Below are 14,175 nucleotides of genomic sequence, written 5' to 3'. Positions count from 1 at the left end.
TAAGTGGTAACCCTGGAATTCAAGCCTAGGTCTAACTTCTAAGTCAGTACTATTTTTCATTGTGTTGCCTGAACACAATGGTATGACTTCAAAAAATAGTAATCATTATATCAGCACTTTTACAAGTGGCTAAATCTTACCTGAGCCTTAGTAAATGTTGAGTTTTGAGAAGTTTTGTCTTGGTGCTTAGCTGGAAGTTTCAAAGAAGGAGGAAATTTCCCTGGCTATGATGGCTTTGATGACGGCTTATGTGTGTGCTCTGTGCTTGTGTATTGCCTTTCCCGGGTCCTGTGGGTCTCCCAGCCGGGCGGCCTTCCTGGCTCTGTTCACATGGCCCAGGAGTGGGTCCTGCAGTCCTTGCATTGGGTGTGGTTGTAGGGGGTGACCAGGGGACAGTCTGCTCGTCATTTTGTCAATTTCAGAGCAAGTGTGCCTAAAGTCTTTCTTCCTGATGATTTTGGGCAAAAACTTGTCTAGAAACAATCTGCTTTATTAAATTTAAAAGTAAATGGAGAGATATTTAAAAAATAGAACTATAGGGAGGAAAATAGAAGTGGACAATTCCTGGTGCCCTCTTCTGTTCTTGTTAGTTTCATCCTGGAAAATGTTTGTATATCACATTTCCTTCAGATGATCAGCATACTTCAGTAAGGAAACAAGGCCCTGGGCTCTGAAGAGTACAGTAGAAAGTGCTGGATGTGAGCAAATAAGTTCACCTGGCACAGGGTCCAGCAGGGACTAGATACACAATTAACATTTATTGGATAAATGCGACTAACTATAACCTCTTTTGTTGCCCAAAGGACGGAGTACCTTGGGCCCTGGTCCCCATTAGTGTGCTTCTGCTGAGGAAAGGAAGATTCAGTTCTTTTAGATCAGATGTTGAACCTGGGCCAAGCCATCATCATTTCAGAGAATGACGTGCAAGTGGTTTCTTCTTGATGGGATGAGATTTTATTTGTGATGCTGAGAATAGATTTAGTGGTGGAGGTAGTATAATAACAGCTAGTACTTAGGGCGTGTTTACTGTGTGAGACTAAATGCTTTACACATACAAAATCATCTGATCCTCACATCATACCTTTAAGAGGATATTTGACTGATGAGGAAGCTGAAATGCAGAAAGGCTAGGTAACCTGCCCAAGGTCACATAGTAAGTGGTAATTCTGAAATGTAGATGTGGATACCAAAGAGCAGCCACTTAACCTCTTCTTGAGTGATATTATAAAGGAAAAGGAACCTAAGCATTTTTCCCCAATTTTTAAAATTGTGGTAAAATAGACATAAAATTTATCACCTTAACTTTTTCTAAGTGTACAGTGGTGTCAAACACGTTCACAGTGTTGTGCAACCATCACCACCATCCATCTCCATAACTCTTTTCACCTTATAGAACTGAAATTCTATACCCATTAAACAGTAATTTCCCATTTCACCCTATTCTTAGCTCCCGGCAACTACCATTCTACTTCTTGTCTCTGTGATATGATTTAAGTACGTCATGTAGGTAAAATCATACAGAAGTAATTCTCTTTTTGTGACTGGCTTATTTCATTTAGCATAATGTCCTTAAGAATCTCCCTTGTTGTAGCATATGTCAAAATTTCTTTCCTTTTTAAGGCTTAGTAATACTCCACTATCTGTATATACCACATTTTGCTTATCCATTCATCCATCAATGACACTTGGCTTGCTTCCACTTTTTAGCTGTTGTGAAAAACGCTGCTATGAACATGGATGTATAAATATCTCTTCAAGACCCTGCATTCAGTTCTTTTGGGTATATACCCAGAAGTGGAATTGCTGGATCATAAGGTAATTCTATTTTTACCTTTTTGAGGAGCTGCCATACTGTTTTTTCACAGAGGCTGTACTGTTTTGCGCTACAACCAACTGTGCACAAGGGTTCCAGTTTCTCTACATCCTTGCCCACATGTTTATTTTCTGTTTCTTTGAAAGTAGTCATCCTAATAGATGTGAGGTGGTACCTCGGAGCAGTTGTGATTTGCATTTCCCTAGTGATTAGTGATGTTGGGTATCTTTTCATGTGCTTATTAGCCATTTGTGTATCTTCTTTGGAGAAATGTCAAGTCCTTTGCCCATTTTTTAGTTGGGTTTTTTGGTTGTTGTTGTTGAGTTTTAGGTTTAGGAGTTCTCTGTGTATATATTTTGGATATTAATCCTTTATCAGATATATGATTTTCAAAAATTCTTTTTCATTCTATGGGGTGCTTTTTTACTCTGTTGATGATGTTTTAATGCACAAAATTTTTAAATTTTCATGAATTTCAACTTGTCCGTTTTTTTTTTTCTTTGGTTACTTGCACCTTTGGTGTCATAGTCAAGAAATCATTGCCAAATCCAATGTCATGAAGCTTGTGTCCTTTGTTTTCTTCTAAGAGTTTTGTGTTCTAGGTTTTGCGTTTAGATCTCTGATCTGTTTTTAGTTAATTTTTGTATATGGTGTTAAGAAGGGTCCAGCTTCATTATTTTGTGTGTGGATATCCAGTTTTTCCAGCATTATTTGTTGACAAGACTGTGCTTTTTCTATTAAATGGTATTGGCACTCTTGTCGAAAATCATTTGAGGGAACCTGGGCATTTTTAAAGGCCACCTAGTTCTTGGTATTTCTTTGTTTATTAAAAGAAAATTACAGGTAAAAGGCTCCACTTTCCATGAATTCCTGGAGCAATTTCTGGAAATTCCACTTTTCTTTTATGTCTATGTAAACCTTAAAAAATTCTTTTAAATTTTTGTTAGAAAGAAATGGAAATTCATGTTTGAGTCTTCTTGTACTTCCCCCCAACATAATGTTATTTTTTCTTCTCTCAAATATCAGGTAAATAGTAGAAACCAAACTCAACTATGCATTAAAGACTTTATAAATTCAAGCTCCCTCACTGGGGGACAAGTTTATGGAGATGCATGATGCCCAGTTGGGAATTTGGATTTTTGTGAGTTTTGTGATATAGAAGTCTATTCTGTGACCTTGAGGAAGTGAGAGGTTTTATTGCTTTTCTGTTGTCCTTTAGAGTTCAGTCTGCACTTTTGAGTCAGTGGAGCATGGGGATTGACGAACTGTGAGCTCTTTTCTCTAATGAGTTTCACAGCATCATTAATTAAAGATGGCAAAGCATTAACTTCTCGTTTTTGACATGTTTCCAGTTGTGCTGGACTTGTTTTTCAGACCACATAGTTATTTTTAATTAAATATTTTGCAGGGTTCATATTTGCATTGAGGGAGCGTACTGACTAAAACAATGTGGAAATGCTGCGATTGCTTGCCAGATTCCAGCCACAGATTCTCCAGCCTTTTTTTGGTAATAGGATTTTTCATTTGTGCATTACTAAATAATGTGACAGCTGTGAGGCCTTAACCATGGAAATGCCTATTTATTTGCCTGTTGGAACAATTTCCATGACAGAGAATGTTGAGAGCGTGCCCTTGATTTTTAAGGACAGGTTTATAAAACATCAGTTATGAGATATATCAGCTTACATTTCATGAATGTTTTCAAAATTTGAGGTGGCTGAAGCTTTTCTCCATGTCTATCTCTTGGAGAAGATTTCTAATTCAAAATCCCTAAAGAGAAAGAGAAAACTGCTCATCTCTAAAACAGAATTCGATTAATAACAATTCTCAGATTACTTTCTTCCTTACAAGTATTTGTATTTTGTAATGAAAAAGAAAATGTAATAAAAGCTCTGAAATCAAGAATCTGGGCAGGTGACAGGGTGCAGTTTATTAACAAACAATTTGCTTTTATGATTACTTCTCTTGTGAAATCATTTTGATGCTTTAGTTTATTGTTTGCAAAAGGTACTTGTTGGAAGAGGGGGAAAAAATCCTTCTAGAGACTTCAAGGTTCTTAAAGTGACACATTTCATAGGAGCCCCATTCATAGATAGTTTGCATTAAATGGACTAGAAAGTTTAGCTACAGGTTAAGAGAGAAATGAGCAGCCCTGACTTGGAATAGAACACAGAAAGGCAAAGGACACGTGGCTGTCAGTGGCCTCCACTGCCCTTTCCAATAGTTCTTTCTGAACTCTCCCAGAAAGGTTTAAGGGAGCTCTGTTGGTAGAGCCCAGGGTCGCCCCTAGTTGAAGAGGCCAGAGGCTGGGTTGGTGTCTTATTTTCCCTGATGAGTTGTGTCTTTTTCAGTGATTCAGAGTCTAATATACAGAGCAACAGGCTTTTGTTGGAGCAGACTACACCCCCTATCTGACCTTGTCCCTCTGGCTTCCTTTGACTTGTACTGGGTACAAATCCAAATCTAGCACATAATAATAATCTTTCCTATAGAATTCACCAGTTACATATGGTGTGTAGGTTTGATCTCAGCTAGACTGTCAGCGTGTCAGGGTTATTAATCCTCTTCTCCTGCAGCTTTTGTGTTCCTATAACAGCTGGTAGGATTCCCAGGGAATGAGGTTGGGAGCTATGGGTCTTTCTCAGTTTCAAGAAATTGAGAAAGCAAACAGCTATTTGCTGCATGTATTGAACTCAAAGTTTAGATGTGTGACCCCACATGAGTTACTCCCAACATCTTGCTAACCACACAACTTCATATAGGACTTCAATTTAAACCGGAGGAAAGGGATTGAAGTGGGCACTCGTAAGAGTCTTCAAGTATGTATTTGAAGAGCTGTTGTAGGCGTGTTGGAAAGCAGCTGTTTGCCAAGTCCACAGAGCACAGTGCAAAAAGGAACAGATGGCAGATTAAATGGTAAAAACTTAGATGATAAAGGGCTGATCAACCTTTAGAAGAGGAAAAGTGCCTGGAGGTCATCTATCTAAGTCTTTATTCTACAGATGAGGAAACTGAGGCAGAGGTGGGTTGAATGATGAATCCACGCTCACAAAGCTAGTGAGTAGCACAGTGTTGAATCAGTGTTTTGAGGCTTTCCATTTGGTTTTTCCTGTAATCCTTTGCTCCCAATCCTTAATCACTGCAAAGGCTCTGATGCTCAAGTGCTCTCCCCAGCAAAACTGAGGTCTCTTCCTTCTGGATTTTTTTTTTTTTTAATTTAAGAGGCTGGATGACTATCTTTCTGGGGCAAGGTGCAGGTGAAGTCCAGAAAGGAGAATATTTTTCTGGAAATCACTGTGAACCAGAACACTTACTGAGAGTTCTTTGTTTTGGAACACATTTATACACATGTAACCATTTCTTCTTCCACATCATACTTTCTCTCTTCACCCTGAGGTAGTTTCTAGGTCCTTTGATTTTTCTCTTCTGCTGTGGAATTGTGATGGGGCAGGAGCTGCCAGCATCCTGGGGCACATGCCAGCTTCCCTAAATAGCAAGCAAGCAAGAATCCTCAAGCTGGGTTTTTATCTCTAACATGTGGGAGCCCAGGGATCAGAGGAAGTTGCTGGGAGGCTGTCCTTGAAAAGCAGGTGAATTTAGAAGGAAAGAGAAAGTGCAGTGTTTGCCATGTAGTAGTCAATAAATAATTGTTGAGCAAATGAATTATGGTACTTCTCTCTCTTCCCTTGGAAGCATAGAGCTGGAAGGGAACATAAAAACAAATTCAGCTCAACCTTTTTATTTTATGGGATGAAGCAGGTGAAGATTAGTGATTTGCCCAAAGTCTTACAGCTAGCTAGGGCTGCGCGGGGGCCAGGAACATGTCATTCTGTCTTGGTATTATATTAGGTTGAACCAAGTGAGATTGCCATTTCTTTGGGTCAGAACATTTGCATATTGGCAGTTTTGTGTGATTCAACCTAATATGTTTGAGGGATCAATACTGTATATTTTCTTATCTCAATAGCAATAGTAACTTTGGCCTTCTCTGTGAAACAAACAAGCACAAAATAGTGTACTCAGTGTGAAGACTAAAAATACTGGTTCTGAATCAGATAATCCTTGGTCTTTCTAAGCTGAAGTTTACTCATCGGTAAAATAGAAAAAATATTATGTGTGTAACTCTTGTTTTAAAGCTTAAATGAAATGATTCTTTGAAAGGCTTATTATAGTGTCTGGCATGTAGTAATTACTTAATGAGTATATGCTATTCAGTGTGCTAATACGGGAAAGAATAGACCTTATAAAGCTTTAAAGATTTACAGTCCTTTTAGACAGCATATTCGTTTTTTACTGAAATCTATGGGATATACCACGTGTTTGTCGTCTAACATGGACATTTCTTAATATGCTGTTTTAAATGCTTCTGCTAGTTATAGGGAATATGCTTGGAATGATGTTCTATTTTTAAGACTTTTTCTTTGACATAACATGCTGTTGTGCCATGCAAGCTCATTATGATAGAAGTAAAGCAAATGTATAAGTATGCAGAATTACACCACCAGCTCCTTTAAGGGAGGGAGCCTCTTTGTCACAGTCATGCATGATTCCTCCTGAGTCTCTAGCCGAGGCCATGTACATTCTTGTAAAACCCGGACCCTGAAACCATATCTGCTGTTTGTCCATCTCTGCCTTATGGATTAGCAAATATCTCCACTGCCTGGGCTTGGAGACACCCATGTGTGAAGTATTTCTCATAGAACTCTTCGTGACCCAGTGACACATCCAGAGCAAATATATTTTCTGACAGCTGCATTCTTAGGGGAAAAGTTATCACCCTCTGGGTAAGAATGGACTAAGGCACTCCCAGCCCTGAGAAGGAAGCAGTAGACTTACCCTGAAAACAAATACTTCCTTGGCAGAGAAGATAAACAGAAGCCCTTTCTCCTTCTCTTCAACCCACTGTTCTTAGAGATCATTAGACCTTTTGGGTGTCTTGCCATAGTTTCTATGCTGCGTTTGGACAGGACCATGGCCTGAAACCAAGGGGAAGAGAACACGCCCAAGATAAGCCGGTGATTTGCAGGGAGGGGGACTTGCGGTAACTATCCTAACAGCTACCCATAAATTCCCTTATCATCTTCTGCTTGAACAGGTCTCTTCCCATTTATTCATCCTCTATCTCTGTTTGCTTTGTCTGCATTACTTTTGCCATTGTAATTGGAAATAAAGTTTGATCTTTGAGAAAGGTGCCATGTGAATAAAACATTGCTTATTTATTGAAAAAACATAAACTTACTAAGAATTGGCCACCATTTTGAACTATGAAGTGAGCATTAGTGCCTGGAAGTATCTATGGAAGGATTAAAAACATTTATTGAGCATCTACTTAGGTTGGTATTGAGCTAGGCTGTTTATAATACCACGTCTCATTCACATACTAAGCTTGCAAAAATAAGTAGTGTCCCTCATTTTACAAATGGGAAAACTGAAGTTCAGGGAAATTAACTGGTGCAAGATCACACAGCAAATAATCAGTGTAGATACTACTGCAGGCTCATTGGGAGGTGATCTTTAACCTCACGTTAGGCCTGTAAAGCTGGGGGGTACATCACCATCTGAGACTGTGTGTGTGTGTGTGTGTGTGTGTGTGCGCGCGCGCATGTGCGCACATGTGTGCACGTGTTTAACACGTGAAACCTTTTCCTAACCACCTACATAGATCTCTCCCACCTCTAAACTCTTTCAAAGCTGAAAAAATTTGAAGCAAGAGGATTGTGAATTACAGGTTTACCCATCTCTACTATGAGGAGTAGAAAATGTGTACATTTCTTCATTCACTTATTCATTTATTAAAAATGCTTTTATTGAGTCTCTACTCTAGGTTCAGCATTGTGCTGGGCACTGAGTGGGTATCAAAAAGGTAGAAGACATGTGCCCTGTCTCAGGAGCTTTTATCCTGTAGGGGGGTAAGTGTCCTGAAATATCTGTTCTTAATGTAAGAATAGGAGTTAGATTAGATGATAAAAACAGCTGGTGTATTGGGAGTTTAGAGGTGGGAGAGATCTACGTAGGTGGTTAGGAAAGGTTTCATGTGTTAAACACATACGCACACAGTCTCAAATGGTGGTGCTGATGGTGGTAGAGAAGTTGCTTCAAGATTTTTTAAAGGTTTTTTATTTTAAGATAATTGTAGATTCTCATGTAGCTATAAGAAATAATATAGAGAGATTTGTGTACCATTTTGCCCAGTTTCCCTCAGTGGTAACATCTTGTACAACCGTAGTACAATAATCACAAGCAGGATATTGATATCAATATGATTCAGATTTCCCCAGTTTTACATGTACTTTCTTGTGTGTGCTCTTGTGGGCACCAGGGTGTCTTAAGTTCTATACAGTTTTATCACATGTATCCACACTGTCATCAGGATACTTACTGATCAGTTCCATCCCCACAAAGATCCCTCCCATTTTTCTTTTATAACCATCTCCCCCTTGCCTCCCTTGTCTCCATCCTTAACCTCTGGTAACCACTGTTCAGTTCTCCGTTTCTGTAATGTTGCCATTTCAAGAATGTCATATAGATGGAACCACAGAGTGAATAACTTTTGGGATTGGCTTTATTATATTCAGCATAATTGCCTTGAGATTCATCCAGATTGTTGTGTGTTATCTATAGTGTGTTCCTTTTTATTGCTTACTAGTATCCCGTGGTATGGATATACTGTAGGTTAACTAATCTCCTGTTGATGGGCATCAGGATAACTTCTAATTTCTGGCTATCACAAATAAAGCTGCTATGAACAAGTTTTTTTCCACAATGTTTATGTAGCATAGTTGGGTCCAACCATGGGCAGAGCATGAAGTAGGAGTCACTTGCTCCTTCCTTGGGGTTATTTAATGTTTTCATTTAGCACCCATTCAACAAGTACTTTTTGAGCTAGGTGTTATACTCCTTACATTCTACTAAGTAATAGATGAATAAAAATTACATTTGTTGACTCTTGGACTTCAGTGGCCTATGGCTTCTTCAGAGACAGTCAAGCTAGAAGTCCAGGGTGTGGGCCTCTTTTAAGCTCCTGTGGACTCTGACAGACCTCAAGAGTTAATCTTTCAGGATTTTACTCTCTAGTTTTCCTGGACCAATTCAGACTTTCTGTAACTTTTCATGATGATGAAAAATCTCATTGAAAATCTTACAGATCAGTCTTTGGAACTATTTTGGAAACAGAAGAATAGCAGAAATTATTTAAAAATCTTCTTCTTCTTTTTTTTTTTATAAAGCTGGTAGGCAAGGATTTTGACTCCTAGGAAAATATGAGACATTTCCCAGATAATGCCTAGTTAAGGGCAAAGTTGAAATCCCACTTTTCCTTCTGTTTTTCATCCTTGAAGGGGGTTTATTTCTAGCTGCCCTCAAGCAAGCTGTGTTGTTAATTTGAGCCCATACTGAATGTCTGTTCTATCCATTCTGTTATTTAGTAAGTACCATTTCATTTGAGTTTTGTTTAGAATGACAAAAGCCTCCATCCTCAGATGAGACTGAATCCCACAGAGTAGACCTCATTGGTGTCCGGCCTTCTAGCTTTCAAGGAGCCCTCAGGTGCTTTTCCCTTTAGCAAGGACCATACATAGTTGTGGTTTCAGTGTGGAGTGGGTGTGGGATTTCTCTTGACTCAAATTGCCCATTCTTCACTTCCCACTTCTTCCCTCCTTACCTTGAAACCTCTTCTGATTGGTTCAAATAAGAAGTAATACCCAAAGAAGAAGGTACTGCATTAAATACATGCAAATACTGATGTGTTATAGCAGGCAGAAGGCTGTGGTGTAGCCAGGGATTCCCAGGGCTGATAGAAACTAGCTTATAAATCCAGATGATGAAAGCATTTTCCCCTTACCAGCTCTGTGGAATTGTGGGAAGAAATTGAAAACCAAAATTTAAGATGATGGGTTTTTTTTTGTGTAAGTCTTTTTTTTTTTTTTTTTTGATGAATATGGAAGGCTGGTAATTTCCTATGCTTCTGATGTGCATTAGTGTAATAAAATGAACATGTAATAAATTTAAGCCCCATGATGATATCATTTATTTCCCTTCTGTTTCAGCCTATAGTAGTGACTTGAAAGCTATTATTTGGGGGAATAATATAATTACGGACCCAGAATTTGAAGTGAAAAGGCGTCGCAGGCTGACTAGTTCTCCTTGATCTCCTTGGTCTTTTCTTCCATGTTTTTTCCCCCTCTAGTACCTAAGATGAAAACAAAGATCAATAAGGCAGAGAATATCGTGTTTAGGTAAGGTTTTTTTCTTCACATCTCTGTTAATTTACTTAATTCCTTTTTGCAACGTATTCATGAAATTCACCACACTCTTTTTTTTTTTTTTTTTTTTTTTTTTTTTTGGTGGCTTTGGCCTTCCTAATGGAAAAATATGGCAGAAGGACTTCGAGGCACGTGGTGGTTAAGCAGCCCTTAAGCCCAAGTCCTGTTTTCAGACCGTTGTGTTACACCACCTCCACCATCAACTTTTACAAAGTTTAGCCTTAACTTCTCTGAGTTCATCAGATGCTTTTCCTGTGGAAACGTTTCTTTTCTCCTCTGACTGGGTCTCTTGGTGAAGGTGAGAGTTCTCCCCAGGTTTAAGAAAGATGAATTTTCAGTTACTTTTTGAAGGTTTATTTTAAGACACTGTGTCAGGTCAGATGAAGACGTTTGTCCTGGGACACGTGGTGGACCCTGGCTGTTGTGGCTGAATAGCATCCCCTGTGCTGCTGGAGGTCCCCTGGGGCCTCCTCCCCTTAGGCTGCTTGGGGAAGTTCAGTCGGAGGAAGCCTGTGGGCAGAATCTGCCAGAGAGTAGAAAATGAGCCAAGCCAGAGAGTCCACAAGGGTCAGTGAGAAAGAGGCAGAAAGAGCCAAAGACGTAAAAGGCTACAATCCAGGCATCTAGAGAATGACTTTGTGCTTTGTGACACCGTCTCCCAAGAGAGGCAAGGTTGATTGGAGGTCAGGAGTGTGGATGCTGGCCCTGAGCTGCCTGAGCAGAGTCCTGCACAGCCGCTTACTAGTTATTTAGCCTCTCTAAGCCTGTCTATCTGTAAAAGGCTTACCTTGGCACATTGTTGTGAGAAATTAATGAATGAATGATGTAAAGTGTTTAGAACAATAACGGTAAGTGCTATGTAAGCCTTTGATGTTCTCATAGGTACTATTAGTTAATAATAACAAATTTTGCCTTGTTTGCTTTTTACTTTCAAGAATAAGGGCTACTTAATTTGGTTGTAAAGTGTCTTATTTTTTAGTGGCGCCTGAGCACAACAGAATGATCAAGATTGGGATGTTGTTATTCTGGGCTTTGAAATGAAATAAAAAATGTACTCATAAATTACAGGGCTATGGTCCATCGTAGCCAAATTCTGCTGTGGTCTGAATATGGCTCTTTCACCAATATGAATAAGAGCAGTTTCTTGCTGCATCTGTAAGATCCCTCTTTGGAAAAGAAAGATCATCTTTTTCAGTGCCCTTATTTTGCAAATGAGGAGAGCAAAGACCCAGAAGGTTAAGTGACTTGCCCAGCATCACACAGCTCAGAGTGACTGAGCCAGGAGAGAGACTGACCTGGCCTAATTCCCATGACAGTGTTCTTTCTCCAATACTTCTGGGTTTTCCACACTCTCATCCCCTCTCAGGTGTAACATGCCTGATAAGTCTCTCTCACACAGATGTCCTTAGGAGGTATTTATTGATCAACTTTTGTTGATTAAAAGTTTATAAAATAAGTACTCATCTTCTGTAATCAAAGCTATGAAAAAAGATTAATTTACCTAAATATTTTCAACTTTCCATTATGGCTTGACCGTTTATTTAAGATTTATCTCTGCTAGGAAAAAAAAATTGAATAATGAGACTGTATGAGTATTACCTGACCCATGTGTTTGTAGTTTTTGAAATGAAAACTTGAAATTCTGTTATCAGTTCATAGGAGATAACTGATATCTAAATGAAATACACACATATACACATATCTGTGTATAAATTAGTATTTAAGAAGAAGGGTTGAAGTTACTCTGCTTCTCTGAACCCAGTTCCTCCTCTGTAAAATAGGAATGCTAACGATACTTTTATTATCACTGGACTGAGGATTTAGTGAGACGGCTTCTGTAAGTGTTCTAACTTGGTGGGTCTCACAGAGACAACAGCAGTAACTTCACATATAATCCTGCTAACCCCCCCCCCACCCTCAGACAAAAATACAAAACAACAACAGCAACAACAACAAAAAACTACATCTGAACCAAAATAAGCCTTGGTAGGACATTCTTTTATGGGGGAGGGGTACCTGATTTTACCCCCTACCTGAGCATGAGATTCCGGGTTTTATAGTCATTTAGCAACAACCCAGCCCATTTTATTCTATATAGTAAGGTGAGGCGTTCTTAGGATTTTACAAATTGGTTGCAAATGATTGAGAACTAAATATATACATACATTGCCTATATTCATGTATATAAACTGTTATATTCAAATATACACTCTATCTTTAGATAGGTGGATAGGTAGGTAGACAGAGTGTATGGGTGTTTATTCTTGCTCCTCCTCAGTAAGCGTAATCATTATTCAGCACTTACTCAAGGGCAAGCCTTCAAGTCTCCATTGGTGAGTGTCTATGGAAGGCTGTTCTGCCCTCTAATGAGCTCCTTGAGATGCCAGAAAGGCTGAAGAGATGCTGGAACTGGTTGCCCTCTCTTGCATGGAGCTCTGTTTCTCTTTGGTCATTGTATCTACCCTGCAAATAGCACTGGGTTCGTGTGATGGAAGAGAAGGTTTAAATTCCTTCTGATTAGAAAGAGTCACTTTCAGCTTCAAGTCCAAACTCCAAAACTGCTTCCTGGGCACCATCGTCATATAACCCCTGCCTCCAACCCATCCCCACTGCTTGCCAGTTGCTTGGGGTCGGGGGTTGGGGCAGGGGGATTGTTTAATGTCTTCGTACCCTGTATTGTGTGAATTATACCCGTGAATTTCATCTCAGAACCCTTAATGAAATAGGTATTGTTTGAGATGTTACCTGATGAAATAAAATTGGAATCAAAATTCTGTAGAGCTGACTAAAGTTTCACTAGTAAGAAATAAGATCTATAATTCTGCGAAGAGTAAACCGTAGAATTCCTGTCACCTAAATTCCCTATCCCAAACAGGTTCGTGGTTTAACGTTAACCTCACTCTGCTTTGCGTCTGAAGTCTCCCCTCTCAAGGACCTTTAATCTGAATCCACAATCTGCCCAGTTCCTGTTTTTTGGCTTAAATCCCATTCTGCCTGATACACAGAGCCTGGGCCTGTTTTATTAAGCTCTTATGTAATGTTGAGGCTCTATCATCACCTTGAAATCTTTCCCAGACATTCTCCTCCTCTTCCTTCCTACCTCATGAGTGGGTCCAGGTTGCTCATTAATTACATTCTTGAGCCTAGGTAGCAATGAATGCAGTTTGGGAAGGTAGGCTGGCTGTACAAGCATGTGACTAGTCACGCTTACAGAGGATACCTGACTGAGAAGGCCAGTCAGCTCAGGTAGTTACAGTAATGGTCAAGAATGCCAAGGTCAGGGATTTTCACCCTAGCTCAATGGGAACAGATCCCATACCCCTAATGCTGTGTGGCCTGTTCCCTAATACCTGCTTTGCGTACCGAGGGAAAAGGCTCAGGACCGCCCATTTCTGCTCCTGAGAAGAATACTCAGAGCCACACATGCTGATTACTGATGGTGGCTAAAGAATATCCGCTTCTTAAATGAAAGACGCTGTGCTTCTGTGTGCATATATAGACATTCTTTTGTTTTTCTGCACTCCACCCTCTCTAAAGTAGTGCTGTGCTGTCCTCTGCATTCAGTTCAGTTAGTGCAGTTGTGAATTGTCTAAATCTTCCCCCATATTCAAAGCTCCACTCAGGTTTCACCTCTTCCCAGTTCTTGCCCTGATGGCTTTACTTCCCCACTTATCACACAATTGACACAAATATTGATACCCTTCATCTGTAGTCCTTTTCCTCCTTTGCAAATGTGTTCTCTTCCCAGCTCTGTCACTTAGTGGCTGTGTGACCTTAGACAAGCCGCGTGACCTTGCTGAGCTTCAGTTTTCACATCAATAAGAGAAGGATTATGATACTTACTCCTACCTGCCCTCCTTACTTCCCAAGGTTGTTGTGAAGAGCGCATATGCCAGAGAATAGTGTAAACCCCTAGCCTTGTACAAATGGGAGCAGTTGTTACTGCTGGGAGTCAAAGTCTTCTTGACAACAGGAGCCAGGTCTTACTACTTGATAGTTGTACCCGTAGTACCTCGCTCAGTCACAAACAAGGGATACTCTTAGAGAGGAAAGGAGGAGAGGGGGACAGAGAAAGAAGGGAAGGATGACTTTTGTCAGTTT

At 39.8% G+C, this 14,175-nt stretch overlaps 1 protein-coding gene across 21 annotated transcripts in view; it reads left to right on the top strand.

Annotated features, from left to right (window-relative positions):
- The window catches only part of SYTL2 (synaptotagmin like 2), a 127,840-nt gene that overhangs the window by 39,883 nt on the left and 73,782 nt on the right, over positions 1 to 14,175 (top strand). For 17 of the 21 annotated variants that reach the window (XM_074372777.1, XM_074372776.1, XM_074372785.1 and 14 more), the window contains one exon: positions 1,708 to 1,815. The exons of the other annotated variants lie outside the window; for them this stretch is intronic. The gene's annotated coding sequence lies outside the window, so the exon portion shown is untranslated. Of the gene's footprint in view, positions 1 to 1,707; positions 1,816 to 14,175 lie in introns of those variants that run through there. 21 annotated transcript variants of the gene reach the window in all.

Source organism: Camelus bactrianus, chromosome 10, assembly GCF_048773025.1.
Source record: "Camelus bactrianus isolate YW-2024 breed Bactrian camel chromosome 10, ASM4877302v1, whole genome shotgun sequence".
NCBI classification, from domain to species: domain Eukaryota; kingdom Metazoa; phylum Chordata; class Mammalia; order Artiodactyla; family Camelidae; genus Camelus; species Camelus bactrianus.
Note: the sequence above shows the minus strand (reverse complement) of the source record. Positions and strands in the feature narration are given on the sequence as shown.